General features: G+C 46.2%; 1 protein-coding gene across 1 annotated transcript in view; it reads left to right on the forward strand.

Moving 5' to 3' along the window:
- The window catches only part of ATIC (5-aminoimidazole-4-carboxamide ribonucleotide formyltransferase/IMP cyclohydrolase), a 1,003,526-nt gene that overhangs the window by 516,564 nt on the left and 471,920 nt on the right, over positions 1 to 15,042 (forward strand). The gene's annotated exons all lie outside the window — the stretch shown is intronic.

Below are 15,042 nucleotides of genomic sequence, written 5' to 3' on the forward strand. Positions count from 1 at the left end.
AAGCAGTTCGCAAGCGCCGGTCGGCCAGCTCCTGAATTACGAAAATTTTGGAACCGAAGTCTTCGTTAAAGCTAAGTACCCCATTGGGGAAACTTTTTTCTTGCCTCAGACCGATGTCAGAAAAAGTTAATAATTGTATTTCTTGTGGGAAGCAAATACCGCATAAGGATTTCCATTCCCTCTGCATACCTTGTTTGGGCCCAGACCACGACATCTCGGGCTGTCGCTTTTGTGCTACCTTCAATAAACGCACTAAGTGTTGGGCGGAGTTCGCCCAGCACTACTTTGGTAAAGCTTTTGATTATAAAATGTCGTCGGACACTCCGACTACCGTTTTGTCCAAAAACGCAAGGAAAAGGACTGACACGCGAGGCCCGCGGTCCCCGCCGACACCACGCCAAAACAGGCTACACGTGGTCCAGTTCTCAGCGAGACGCCTTTGCAGTCCCTGACTACCGACGACACTCCTTTGGCGGTGTCCTCTGTACCCGAGACCGCTGGGACCTCGGCCCTTTCCCAGACTACAACCGAAACCTTTGCTAATGTTGAGCCTACTAATGTGGACAGGTCCACCTCCACCCATGGTGTATTTAGGCCCTCATCTTCTTTTTCTATTAAGGCCTTTACTAAATCCAAAGCAGCCAGGCATCCCACGAGGCCTGTTGCACAGGGCCCATCTCCTGGTCCCATGCCTAAAAAACAGATGCTTAAAATGGCTGAGGATTTAATTACTCTTATCAGAGGTTCTCAACCCCCTCCAGACAAGAGACCCAGAGTGGAGGAAGATTCTCCCTCTTCGGATCAGGGATCCATTTTATCAGAACATTCTGATGGAGAGGAACACACTTACTCTCCTTTTGAGGATTCTGATGCAGAACAGTCCATTCCTTCTGTATCCCCTCTTGAGGATTTTTCCTTTGGGGAAACCTTGCACACCTTGAGGGAACACTTCCATTGGGAAGGCCAAGACTTTTCAGATTCCAAGAAAAGACTTAGGGAATTTCTTTTGTTACCTCAACACAGACCTCTGGCTATACCCCCTGTTTTGGACATACTGGATAATGTCTATTCGGAGGCTTGTCTTAACCCGGATTCCCTGCCTCCTGCACCAGTCAAACCTGATAGGTATTACAGAGTACCCAGCTCTCACCAATTTCTCTTCAAAAGCCATAATGCTGACCCTGAAACCATTTCACAAGGTCCCAAGGGATTGAAGGCCTCCACTGCCAAGAATCCACTTCCTGCAGAAAGGGAATCAAGATCTTTAGAAAGGTGGGGTAAAAAGGTATATACCTCGGCCACCCTAGCCATGAGGGCCTTAAATTGTCAGTTCCATATGCTTAAATATCAACAGTTCCTGTTATCTCAATTAAGGAACAAAATGTCTCAACCTGAACAACCAGATTTAAAGGAGTTACAGGATATGATGCATAGTGCAGAGCAAGTGGGTAAACACACCTTACAATGTGGTTATGATGCCCTAGAGGCCTCAAGTAGAGCGGCTGCTACAGGATCAGTCATTCGCAGACCTGCCTGGCTTAGGGAACAAAATTTGCCTGATCACGTGAAAGCTAAACTTCTAGATGCTCCTTTACAAAAGGATGTGCTGTATGGTACTAATGCTGAGGAGATATTACGGAAAATGGAAGAAAAAGCCAAATCTATGCAAACTGTCAAAGCTTTCTTACAGGTCCAACCACCACGTTTTAGCAGAAATTGGCCTTCAAAGAACTGGTCCTTTCCAGCCTCTGACAAGCCCCAAAGAGGTAGATACAGACGCACAAGGGGCAGAGGGCAATCACAAGGATCATATAGAGGCCGACAATGGCAAACTCCAGCACCAAGAGGTGGCGAAGACAGTGCTCAACAATACAGGAAGCAAACCCAATGACTCCCTCATGTCCATGCCAAGCAAGTCTCAGCTGGCAGCACCTTTGGGAGGGAAACTAGCATTATTTGCAAGCAATTGGCATATTGTCACAACAGACAAATGGATCCTGGACATTATAAACAGAGGCTACAAATTTCAATTTCACACTCTTCCAAAAATGAGAGGCATGCCAAACCTGCCACAAAATCAAAGGGCAGAGGCACAACTGCAAATTTCAAAGCTCATAAGCATGAGAGCTATTCAAGAGGTACCTACTCACGAACAAGGTCAAGGTTTTTATTCCAGACTTTTCCTGGTACCAAGGAAAGGAACCGACTGGAGACCCATTTTGGACTTATCCATCCTAAACACATTTCTACTCGTACCAAAATTCAAGATGCTCACATTACAGCAGCTTCTTCCCATGCTGGGCAAGGAGTTTTGGCTGGTAACATTGGACCTCAAGGAGGCATACCTGCATGTCCCAATCTGACAAAGCTGCAGAAGATACCTCAGATTTCTTGCAGGTTCAATCCACTATCAATTCTCTGCATTGCCCTTTGTGAATACTCTGGGCGCAGTAGATAAGCCAAAGTGCCTGGCATCAGTGATTGCCTACTGCAGACTTCAAGGGATACAAATTTACCCTTATCTGGACGACTGCCTGATCCAAGCGGACAGCAAGCACATACTTCTGGAACATCTGGCATATGTGACACGATTACTGCTTTCTCTGGGATGTACAATCAACAAAGAGAAATCAAGGCTAACACCATCTCAGAAAATAACTTTCCTGGGTGCCAACACCCAGATGGCCTACCTTACGCCAGAAAAACAGGGGCAACTATCTCAGTACTTCAAAATACTAGCAAAAAGTACCAGGCTTAGTGCAAGGAAAATCCTGCAGGCTCTGGGATTCATGGCATCTTGCATTCTTTTAATCCCATGTGCAAAGCTGCATATGAGGAAACTTCAATGGTACCTAAAAAACCTATGGTCTCAACACAGTCACAGCTTGGAAACAATATTACCAATAATTCCATGTTTGCAAAAGGAATTTCTATGGTGGGCCCAAGCATGTCAAGCAAATACAGGCCTCCCATTCTGCAAGCCTCAAGCAAAGCAAGTCATCACCACAGACGCCTCAGATTACCCCTGGGGGGGTGCACATGACGGACAGGTGCATTCAGGGCAAATGGTCCCAAAAGGAAAAGCACCTTCACATCAATCAAAAAGAAATGCTAGCAGTAATAAATGCAATTACAGCTTTCAAGGACTTCCTGCATCCAGGGCAATTACTGATAAGAACAAGACAAACACCATAGTAATGTGGTACATAAACAAACAAGGAGGAACACATTCATACCCATTGTGCAGACTAGCCATGACTCTTTGGAACTTGGCTCTGGAAAGGCAAATCGAACTTCAAGCACAGTACTTGCCAGGATTGGAAAACACACTGGCAGACAATCTAAGCAGAAATATGACAGATCCACACGAATGGAAGTTACATCCTCAGGTGTTTACAGAAATAATCCAAGCGTGGGGGAGGCCAGACCTAGATCTTTTTGCCTCCCACAGGAATCATCAATTGGAAAAGTTTTGCTCGAGGACATTTCATCCAAAGGCCTGGAGAGTGGACGCCCTCTCATTCAGTTGGACAGCATGGGCAGTTTACGCATTCCCACCTCTGCCTCTTCTGCCCAAGGTGCTCTTGAAAGCAAGAACAGACAAACCGAAGATGATACTGATTGCTCCAGATTGGCCAAGGCAACACTGGTACCCACTCCTGAGGAGCCTAACACATACTCCTCCCTGGTCCCTGCCTCTAATGCCTCTTCTGCTGACTCAGCACAGCTACAAACTCTTCAGTCAGCTGAAAACACTCAATCTCGCTGCATGGAAAATTCCTTAACACCACAACAGACCCTACTCTCCAAGGAGGTGCAGGATGTCATTTTGGAGGCCAGAAGGCCATCGACTAGAAAAGCTTACTCCGCAAAATGGAAGCGGTTTTGCTGTTGGAATGAGAAAAAAGGCCAGGACCCTAGAAAACTGAACTTGCCTCAGGTACTACAGTATCTAGCTGAGCTGCTGAACAGTGGACTTTCATTTTCTTCCATAAAAATCCATGCCTCAGCCATTTCTGCAGAATTCAACACGGATCCTCCTTTATTTTCTCACCCACTCTTATGACAGTTCCTCAGAGGGGCTAAGAATATAAGACCACCAAGGAAGCAACCAATACCAGCGTGGGATCTTAATTACATACTAGAAAAATTAACATTGCCTCCTTTTGAACCAGCTGCCTCAACAGATTTGCAATATTTGTCCTGGAAAACAGCATTCCTTCTGGCTATCACTTCAGCTCGTAGGGTTTCTGAACTACAGGCCCTCATGGTGGTGCAGCCCTTTCTCATTTTCCATCAGGACAGGGTTTCCCTTCGTACCAACCCATCATTTATGCCTAAAGTGGTATCCAGGGTAGCTTTAAATCAAGCCATACACCTTCCTACCTTTTACCCCAACCCTCAAAACAAAGGGGAAAGGCTGCTACACTCTTTAGACATCCATAGGCAGCTACGTTATTATTTGGACATAAAAAAGTCCTTCAGGAAATCAGAACAACTCTGTGTCCTATGCTGTAGGGGCTCAAGGGAAGCCAGTTACAAAACAGACTATTTCAAAGTGGATAGGCCACTGCATACGGTTTTGTTATTCCTACCATGGGAAATCTGTTCCTACAGGTATCAGATCACACTCCACCAGGGCCACAGCTACCTCTGCAGCCTTCCTCAGAGGAGTTCCTACCAAAGATATTTTAGAAGCAGCCACTTGGAGTTCTGTACATACCTTCACAAAACACTACCACCTACCTTTATATTCCAGAACAAGAGCAGGTTTTGCCACTGCTGTTTTGCAGGGCATTCTGGCTCAACCCAGTTCCTCCTAGTACCTACCACCCTATGCATAGCTTTGGGACTCTACCCATCTGTGATTACTGCAGCTGTATGCACGATGAACATAGTACAGTTTTGTACCTACCATAAATGTAGATGTTCGAGTGCTAATACAGCTGCAGTACTGGTTTCCCTCCCTCCTTCCCCACTTGGTAAAGGCATGGGGCCTAACAACCTCTTCATACTACCTGACTGGGTTATCCTGCTATGTTTTATTTGCTTGCAACCACTGATTTTGGTTTATTTTACATTGCTGGTATATGCATATATGCATTATTTATGTATTGCCTTCCTTCTGGGGGCACCTGACATCTGGGGCAAGAAAGACTGAAGAACATGGCGTCGGCTGTGTCTTATATACTCTGGCCTCACTGACGTCAGAAGAGAAAGCGACTACAACCGACGCTGGACCAAGACTTTGGAAGTCGGCCGACCGAGGGACTGCCTGACGGCAGAAAACCCATCTGTGATTACTGCAGCTGTATTAGCACTCGAACATCTACATTTATGGTAGGTACAAAACTGTACTTTTCTGCATTAGATACGACTACCTCGACATCGGCTCCAGCCGGGAGACAAGCAACTGTTCTTGGCTCTGAAATCCATTTCCAACACGTCCATGCATCGTCTTTTCCATGTCACGGAAGGAGCGGCTAGGGTGGCTGTGACCGGTGTAGCTGTAAGGCGGCATGCTTGGCTTAGACTCTGTTAGTTCGCGGACCCCTTCAAGGCGTCATTCACAAATGCTCCCTTTGATGGTTCCTCCCTGTTTGGGAAGACAGTTCATGACACCCTGGTCCAGAGTGAGAAGGACGGGAAGACTCTGTCTGCCGTAGGAGTCTACTTCTCTAGCCCTCAAAGATCCTCTTCTAGGAATCAGAGAGGGCAGAAAAAGATGTGGTTCCGGAAATCTTTTCCCGGGACACTCAGGACAACTCGTCCCTTAGAGGCAGAGGGGGCCCAAGGTCTAGGGAGACCTTTTCGGACAGACCCGTGCAGCAACCCTGAGGGGTTGCCAGACTGTCCTACTCTGGAGACAGTCTGGGGAAGATTGTCATTGCACCAAACTGCTTGGGAGTCCATTACGACAGACAATTGGGTGCTCCAAATAATATACAGGAGATACTCCATCCCGTACATTGCCCCATCCATCTAATCAAAGCACCTCCCTGATGCTCCACCCGCTCAAAGGGAGGCCACAGCGCAAGAAATTTCAAAGCTGCTTTACAATCGGGCCATCAAACCGGCCCACCAGATCAGTCTAGATTAGGCATTTAATCCAGGTTCTTTTTAGTGCCAAAAAAGACAGGGGACCTCAGACCCATATTGGACCTGTCAACCCTGAACCTGTCTGTAGCCAAGCAGAAATTCGGATGGTCACCTTGCAGTCAATTCTACCTTGCCTCAAAGAATGTGACTGGATGTGCTCGATAAATCTCCAAGACGTTTACTACCACATCAAGATTTGCAGAAGCTCCAGGAGATTCCTTCGCTTCCAGCTGGGAGCCAATCATTTCCAGCTCAGAGCCCTACCCTTTGGTCTCATCACAGCCCCCAGGGTGTTTACCAAGGTTATGGCAGTCGTAGCGGCTCACCTGAGACTTCAGGGAATTCAGGCGTTTCCTTACCTAGACGATTGGCTCCTCACTCCTGCCACCACGCATCTACTTTGCATGGCCAGAGATTCCTTCCTGCATCTTGCAGTCAATCTAGGGATTACCATCGACATCTCCAAGTCCCGCTTGAACCCGACACACACACTAGAATTCATAGGGGCATGGTTGGACACTCTATTGCAAGTTTTTCTCACTCTGGACAGGGTCCAGAACATACGGGCCCATGTGTCAGTGATCCTCTGCCCCAGGGCGCCTGCAGCGAGCAACGTTCTCCGAGCCCTAGGCTCCATGGCCACAGCAATGTCAATTCTTCCCTGTGCGCTCCTTCACATGAGTGTACTTCAGTGGACCCTGGCAGTTCAGTGGTCTTGGTTAGACCTCCCCATGGACTACCTTATACCAATCAGCAGAGCCTGCAAGATTTCTTTTCTTTGGTGGCTCCATTCACTGGAAATCTTAGCAGGTCGTCCCTTCTTAACCTCAGTCCAAATCACAGTGAACACGGATGCCTCACAGCTCGGGTGGGGGGCACTTTTTGGGGAGGATGATCCAAGGCATGTGGTCCCAGACTGAGACCAGGTTGCATGTCAGTGTTCTGGAGATGAGGGCAGTGCTTTTAACGTTGCAAACCTTTCATGATGTTCTTCCCCCAGGGACAATTGCATTTCAGTCAGACAACATGTCTGTTTGGTACATCAACAAATGAGGAGGGACCAGATCTTACCCTTTTTGCCATGAGAATGTGGGAGTGGGCGATCTCCACCAGTCGGTTTCTGATTGCAACGCACATCCCGGGATTCTCCAACATTTTAGCAGACAGGCTATTTTGATGCCATACGAGTGGTCTCTGAAACGGTCAGTAGTGGAGGAGATCTTGCTTGTGTGGGGTCACCCTTGCTGTGATCTCTTCGCATCTCCTTCCAACGCGAAGTGCAGTGAGTTCTTCGCTCTGATGCCCTCACCAGGGGACTTCCCCAGAGACTCTCTCCTCCATGCTTGGCCTCCTGGGTTACTGTATGCCTATCCCCCCCGCTACCTCTCATTCCGAAGTTTCTTCAGAAAGCTTACCGACTGGGGTGCAGAGCAATCCTCATTACCCCGTTCTGGCATCGTCAAGTGTGGTTCCCCTTTCTCTGGTCTCGTGCTCTAACTCCTTCACAGATTCTGGATCCCTGCCCGGATCTCATCTCTCATCCCACGGACATCCGTCTGCCCGATCTGGACAGCCTCAAGCTGACTGCTCGGTTGCTCCAGTTCCCTTGGTCACTAGGACTACCGGCCTATCATCTTCAGTAAAGAGTATTTTGGTGGCTTCCCACAAAGCTTCCACTAGGAAAGTTCATCGTAACAAATGGAAACGCTGCTGTATTTTGGCTTCTCGGAGAAACCTAGATCCTTTTACAGCCCCGGTTCCTGCAGTGTTGGAGTTTGTCCTATATTTTCCAACAAGGGGCTAGTTCCTCTACAGTGAAAGTACAACTGGCAGCCATGTCTAATTTTCATGTTGGCGAAAATCTGAGTGCTCTGGTCTCTCTGAGATTGTGCAAGCCTTTCTAAAAGGTACTTTTCGTTTGCGTCCCCCGGTTAAGGATTCCGTCCCTCCTTGGGACCTTACCCTGGTTTTACAGGCGTTGGTGGCACCCCCATTCGAACCAGCAGTGTCAGTAGATTTGAAATTCCTGTCTTGGAAGACGGCCTTTCTAGTGGCCATTACCTCGGCTAGAAGGGTTTCTGAGATCCAAGCTTTGTCTGCCTTGCCCCCTTACTTGATCTTTCATAAAGACGGGGTTTCACTTCGTACGTACTCTTTCTTACCAAAGGTTGTTTCTGAATCTAATATTAACCAGATGATTAATCTGCATGTGTTCTTTCCAAATTTCCAAAACAAGGGTGAATATAAGCTGCATTTGCTAGATGTTCATAGACAGCTTTGTTTCTATTTACACAGGACTAAACAATTCAGTAAGTCTGACCAATTATTCCTGTCTTTTTCCAGACCCTTTTTGGGCAAGGCCATTTCCAAGGTCTCCTTAGCTAGATGGATTACACAATGTATACTTGCAAGTCTATAGGGATAAAGTCCTATCCCCACCTGGTCCTATTAAAGTTCATTCTACCAGATCTATGGCAACTTCTGCTGCTTTTTGGTCTAGGGTTTCTCTGGAGGATAACTGTGCAGCAACGATTTGGGCAAGGTCACATACATTTATTTCTTATAAGTTGGATTTGATCTCGAGGGAGAGCATCTTTTGGCTCTGCGGTGCTCAGGAATATCCTTCCATGAGGGCCTCTCAGGAGTTTTGGTAGCTGGGGACTCTGTCCCACAGGTTGCAAATAACTTTATCTGAAGTAGCTAACTTCATTTATGTACTCGCCATAACATTCCATCTGAGTAGTTATACTTCATTTTCTGCAACCGTCCCTCCCTCCTTCCCCCGAACCTGTTTTAAGTTGATGTTACTAAGTTGCTAGTAGTTTGGTTAGTGGCAAACTCGATCTGAGGGAAGGTAGGAGATGTGAGGGATTATGGGTAAGGGGAGAAGCTTGGAGCAGATGCTTGATAGCCGGCTCGTATCCGATATGGATCCGAATACCCACAGGTTGCAAAGTGTAACTACTTAGATGGAACATTATGGTGAGTACATAACTTATTTTTTTGGCTACCTGAAATTTCTTATTAAAGGTTTAAAATTGAATTTCCCAAGGGGCAAATGCAAGTGAGATTTAGAGACTGAGGAAAACACAGGCAGGAGTTAGACAGATAAAATGGTGAAAGAAATCTGTAAGCATTATCACGAGTTTTAAAGTTTATCCATTATCCCTAAAGTGTTAACCACTTCCTAGAAGAGGTGCACAATGGTACTAAAAATGAGTATTTCGATGCCTTGTTTCTGCTGGTAACTTGTTCCAAGGAGCTGTGCCTGTTTGCAAGAATGCTGTTCAGTGGAAATAGTTGAGATAGTTTTCCTAGGAATTCTTTGGGAAGTAGGACTTCTATTATTGGATGTTTTCAGAGGTAAGGTATATAGATAAATGAGCCTTTCAGTAATGAGAGCCAGTTTAGTCATTAGGAGGTTACAGTGGTGTATGCAGGCATCTGCATAGGCAGTTTTATCCTCAGCGACTTGTCAGTGTTATAAGCAGAATGTAGAGTAAGTGTACAGGAAGACCATATTCTAGTTTAGGGAAAAGGATTTTCTAGTCGGTGCTTTGCTGACACTAGGAAGTGGATATGATATCCTGTAGCAGACTTGGTTGTGTTGGGACTTTTTAATGCTGTGGGTAAAGTCAAGGGATACATCTAAGTATTTATGCCATTACAAATGAAATAGTATTGTCTGAGTTGGTAAGGGTAGAAAGTTGAGAAGCTTTAAAAGGAGGAAAAAGGCACAACTTTGAGTTTTTGTTCAGACCTTTGGCAAAGATAGGAAATTGTAGGACTGGGCGAACATAGTTTTACTGCATTTATATTACGTGATCGAACAGTGAATTGTTCGAACACATAATAATCGACCCCTAAATATCGAAACGCCGTAATGTTGAACGACAAAAAAACCACCCAAACCATTAAAATGCTCTAAGCAGGGTGGCAAGCCCCCCTGCACCCACCGCTACTTAAATATACCAACTCCGAGATCGCACTACAATGCAGACAATGGAAAGCTTACATGTCTGCACTGTACAGAGATCTCCATTGAGCCATTCGACATTCTGACGGTTCGATATTTAGGGGGGTCTATTACGTGTTTGAACATTTCACTGTTCGATCATGTAATATAGACCCATTTTACCTGGAGTATAATCTGCATAGAGAGTAAGGCTCATGCTCTTTTTCATTCATTCCTCAACTGATGAGTCTGATCTGATATTGGATCCAACTCCGCCACTTTCACCAGACTCGCAGATCCAGCTGTCACTCCTCCCTTTACCCATAGAGCCCCACTTTCCTGGTATACCTCAGATTTTGTTTGCTGCCACATCATTCAGAAGTGGATTTCTGCTCCTTGAGCATTTGTCAGTTGAGAGGGCATTATCCTTTTTTGTATCTTCCCTTTTTCTTGTCCTCTTATTAGAACTTTCTACCACTTCTGGGTACACTTTTGTACCATCATTGGTATGCTTTTTCCTCTTTACTTGCCCATTTTTGGGTATCTTTTTAATACCATTGCTGGTATTTCAGTGTTTCTTCAAAAAAAAGTTTCCCTTTTCATTTTTTTATAGTTATGTCTGACAAGTCTATCGGATTTAAAAAGTGCACATCCTGTGGGCATAAGATCCCTAACTCAGATGTGCAGAAGGAATATGAATATTTGGATGCTGCCCACAAGACTGTTCAATTTGTTCAGGGTTCAATTCCTGTGCCTTAAGTGACAGAAGGAATAAGCTTGTTCGGAAAGGCTTGCTTCCTTCTGCTGTTAGTCTCTGCTGGGGCTTAAACCCCCTCTAGTAAAACAAAGGGAAGCCTGACTTGGCTCCTGAAGAAAGAGTGCAGGAAATGGACCTCTGCTCAATCTCTGTAGCCAGTGGCTCAGAAATCTGTTTATAGCAAAGTGATCGAAGAATAAGATCTGACACCTGCCTTGGATCCTGTGGCACAGAAATCAGTCTTCTCTGATCCGATCTCCACTTCACCCTGAATCTGTTATCTTCAGTACTCTATTCACCTGTATTACAGGACACCCCTAAAAAGTCTTCCAAGCCACTGTTGACTACTACGTCCCTTGGGTCTTCTAGTATCTTGTCTGAGGCAGAGGTTGATAGGATGATGAAGTTTCTCAGGAATCAGATGAAGATCATTCTGGCTCCATTTCCCATCAGACCTGTGAGCCTACCCTCATCTCAACATCGCATCGCTGCTACTTCGGTGAACCAGCTAGTGGTTTTAGAGCCCTTCTGATCCAAGATCTTGGAAGATGTCCTTGTCTAATCCAAAAACTGCATGTTCTTGCAGTCTGACCATCTTCCTTGGTTGACCAGCTCTGATCTCCTTGGAGCAGGAAGACTTTGAGCTGAAGCGCAGACTCCTGAGATTTGGTATCAACTGAGGCTGTCAGAGCCATCCTTGCCAGTCAGTGCTTCAGCATTGGATAGCTTAGCTCAGACTCCCTTCTCAAGGTGTGATTCCATGGAGTTAAAGGTCCATTGCCTGTGCAACTGACTGATGTCTTCTCCTGGACCTTCTGGTTTTGAGATTGTGGAGGAGGCTTCCCTTACCCAGAGAAAGGGCATCCTTGCCCTTTAAATCCTAGTCTTCCTCCACTTACTGAGCAATGATCCTGTCATGTCTATGCCACTGAGACAGCCACCACATGCACACCTTTAGTCCTCATACAGGACTCCCCACCTTCTTGGGATCGTTCACCAGACCGTCCTACTGATGAGGTCCCTCGGAAAAGAACATGCAAAAGGAGGCACCCAGATTCCACTCAGGATTTTCTCTGAGGACATTGACTTCAGTGAAAGGGAAACGTCCTCCACATCTCCACCTGATCTCTCCTTTGAAGAGATTCTAGAACTTAAACAGAGAGGTGGATAGCCCTCAGATATCCCTTCCCAAGAGAAGTCGCTGTTTCTGGAGGCTTCCAGGGCTGGCCTGGCTACATCTTGGGTGGTCCATTTGGCTGATAAAGCGATCTTATTTCATACAGAATATGGAGGGAACCCAATACAAAGGAACCTATCCCTAAGAGATCTGACAAGTTTCTAGCTCTTCCTAAAAATAGAGCCCACTGGAGCTAGGGAGTCCCCTATAGATGCCATGGTGGTGATGGCAGCCACTAAACTTGCAGAACAGAGCTCGTCTGTTCACCCTCCTAACAGAGGATTGAGGGCATTGGACAGGTTTGCAAAGCACGTTTAGGCCTCCACAATCTTTGCCCTTTGGTCGCTGAACTATTTTACACATTTCACCAGTCTACAAAGATTTGATCAAGGAGCTTTCCAAATCTTTCAGGGTACATGTATGCGGAAGACTAGAAAAAAACTTCAGCACTAGCCACACTATAGTCCATCTCCATATATCCATGAAGTTGACCTCTCGCGCGGCTGAAGGTACCTCTGCGGCAGCGGGTTCAGGCATAGTGGTAAATAGGCACACCTGGATGCACTTTTGACTTTCTTCATTAATGCTCCCTCTGGATCATCTTTGACCCCAATGTTAAAGAACCACACTCCAGAAGTCAACAAGACAGACCCTGTCAGGTGCTTGGATTCGTTTTTCTACTCCTCTGAAGTCCTTCACCAGGAGTCGGCAAGGTAGTAGAAAGATGTGGTTCCATAAGTCACAAGGGCCTTCTCAGGAATCACTAGGAGATGGTTCCTGAGGCAAAGGGGGCCTCCAATGGAAGATGCCACCCTTATGGCAGAGGTGGCCCACAGAACCGAGGTGTTGGAGATGGTTCTCCGATGGGCCTTAACAGTACTCATGAAGTTTACCCGATTGTTGCACTGTGGAGGCAGTCATGGGGGGGTGCTTATCTCTGTACCCAGTAACCTGGGCATCCAGTACAAAAGACACATGGGTACAGAAGATCTTATCCAGAGATTATTTCATACCATTTTCCAAAATTCCTTCAACAATCATTAAAAATCCCCAGTGTTCACCCAGTGAGAGGGAGGCTGCAGACTCAGAAATAGAAAAGCTTCTAGAAACGTCATCCAGAAAGTCTCAACCCCCTAACCAAAGGATCTGAACTTAGTCTTTTTTAGTGCCAAAGAAGATAGGGGACTTGACCAATTCTGGATCTCTGCATACTCAACCAGTATGTAAAAGATCCGAAGTTCTGAATGGTTACGCTTCAGTCCATTGCATCTCAACTACAAAAGGATGACTGGATGTGCTCCCTGGTTAGATCCGACCACAAACTAATCACCTTGCAAATAAACATCCTCCCACCCTTGCAAAGGTAACCACCATGAAAAACTTCTCCAAAGCTAACTTTGGGCTCCTAAAATAGAGGTGGCTAACTTCATGGTACCCATGCAAATGGAGAATAGTTGCATGATCGCCGAATCCTACACCAACACACTGTACGAACACTTACACAAATGCATGGGTCTTTCCATACCCAGTAGAAGAAAGACGCTCGCCTCCAAAAAAGGAAGCCAATCTGGTGGTCCCCTACCATAAACACTCTACAACAGGAGGAGGAAACTGATGCAGAATAAGGTGAAGTCCCAAGACTGGGAAAACTCCCTTATCTGCCTCAACAAAAAGTTGAGTTCCCTCATCAAATCCTGTAAAGCTAGCTATGAAAACAGGATTGCAGCAGATAGTAGTCAACCACAAGACCTTCTGTAGTTGTGTAAAGAATCTCCACGGCAATCCCCAGATTTTCTCTGAGCTACTGCAGAATGGTACCTCCTGTACTGAGCCAACAGATATTGCCAATATACTGGGTGACAGATTCAGTGCCAACTTTACACACACACCCCCCCCCCCCCCAGATCAATCACAATACCAGTAGATTGCCAGGCACCCTGTATTACTGCTGCACAGGTTAAAACAGCACTGTCCAAGGCCAAGAATACAGCTTCTATGGGACCTGGCAATATCCCTGCCTGTGTTCTACATGAACTACAGAGTGAACTGGCACATCACCTGTGTGCCCTGTTCAACCACAGCCGCACCTCAGGCTTTGTCCCTACTGAATAGTGCACTGCTAGAGTCATCCCTCTTCACAAAGGAGGAGTGATTACAGACCCTGGGAACTATTGCCCCATTAGCCTGACAAGTCTGATATGCAAAGCTATGGGACGCATCATCATGGACCTAATAAACGAGGATACAGGGAATCTCCAAACTCCGGATCTCGCACAGTTTGGTTTTGTGAAGGATAGATCATGCCTGCTCAATCTGGTTGACAACTTTGAGTCAAGTCACCAGAGCTGTGGATGAAGGCAAGGTGGTTCATACAGCCTACTGTGATCTGGCCAAGGCCTTTGATACTATTCCCCACTCAGGAATCATAGAAAAACTCACTAAACTAGGCACCAACCACTGAACACAGAAGGCATTATAAGAGATATGGGAACACAGGTTGACGGCAACCTCTCTTTTTGACCATCACATTGCCAATTTGGTCAGAAATTCTTCTATATGGCACATCTCATTACTAAGGGTTTTGCATCCAGGAAGAAAGAGGTCATTGTCTCCCTCTACTCTTCCCTCATTAAGCCAGTCATCGAGTACAGTACCCCATTTGGCATGTACCTCACTAGACACCTGCAACAACTGGAGAGGTTGCAAAAGTACCTCACAGAGGATCCTAGGCCTTAAAAACTTGTCCTATATGGAAAGATTCAAAACCCCCCCCCAACTATTCTCTGTCTCCTATCACCTACTTGGAGGCAATCTCTGCTCGACTTACAAAGCCTTGTCTGACCCAGCTCTGTTAGAAATGTTACATCTAAAGAAATCCCAGTCCCTCCGCACCACACTGTCCAGAGTCCTCTACCGCATTACCACAATCAACAGAACATGCTGGAGGGAACAGGTTCATAACACAGAGACTGCCAATGCTATGCAATAGACTTCCTATACATGTCAGAGCACCTCACCAGCCCTCTTCAAGAGGAATCTTGAGTGGATGGGAAA

This window comes from Protopterus annectens, chromosome 6.part1, assembly GCF_019279795.1.
Source record: "Protopterus annectens isolate FY-2018-M chromosome 6.part1, PAN1.0, whole genome shotgun sequence".
NCBI classification, from domain to species: domain Eukaryota; kingdom Metazoa; phylum Chordata; order Ceratodontiformes; family Protopteridae; genus Protopterus; species Protopterus annectens.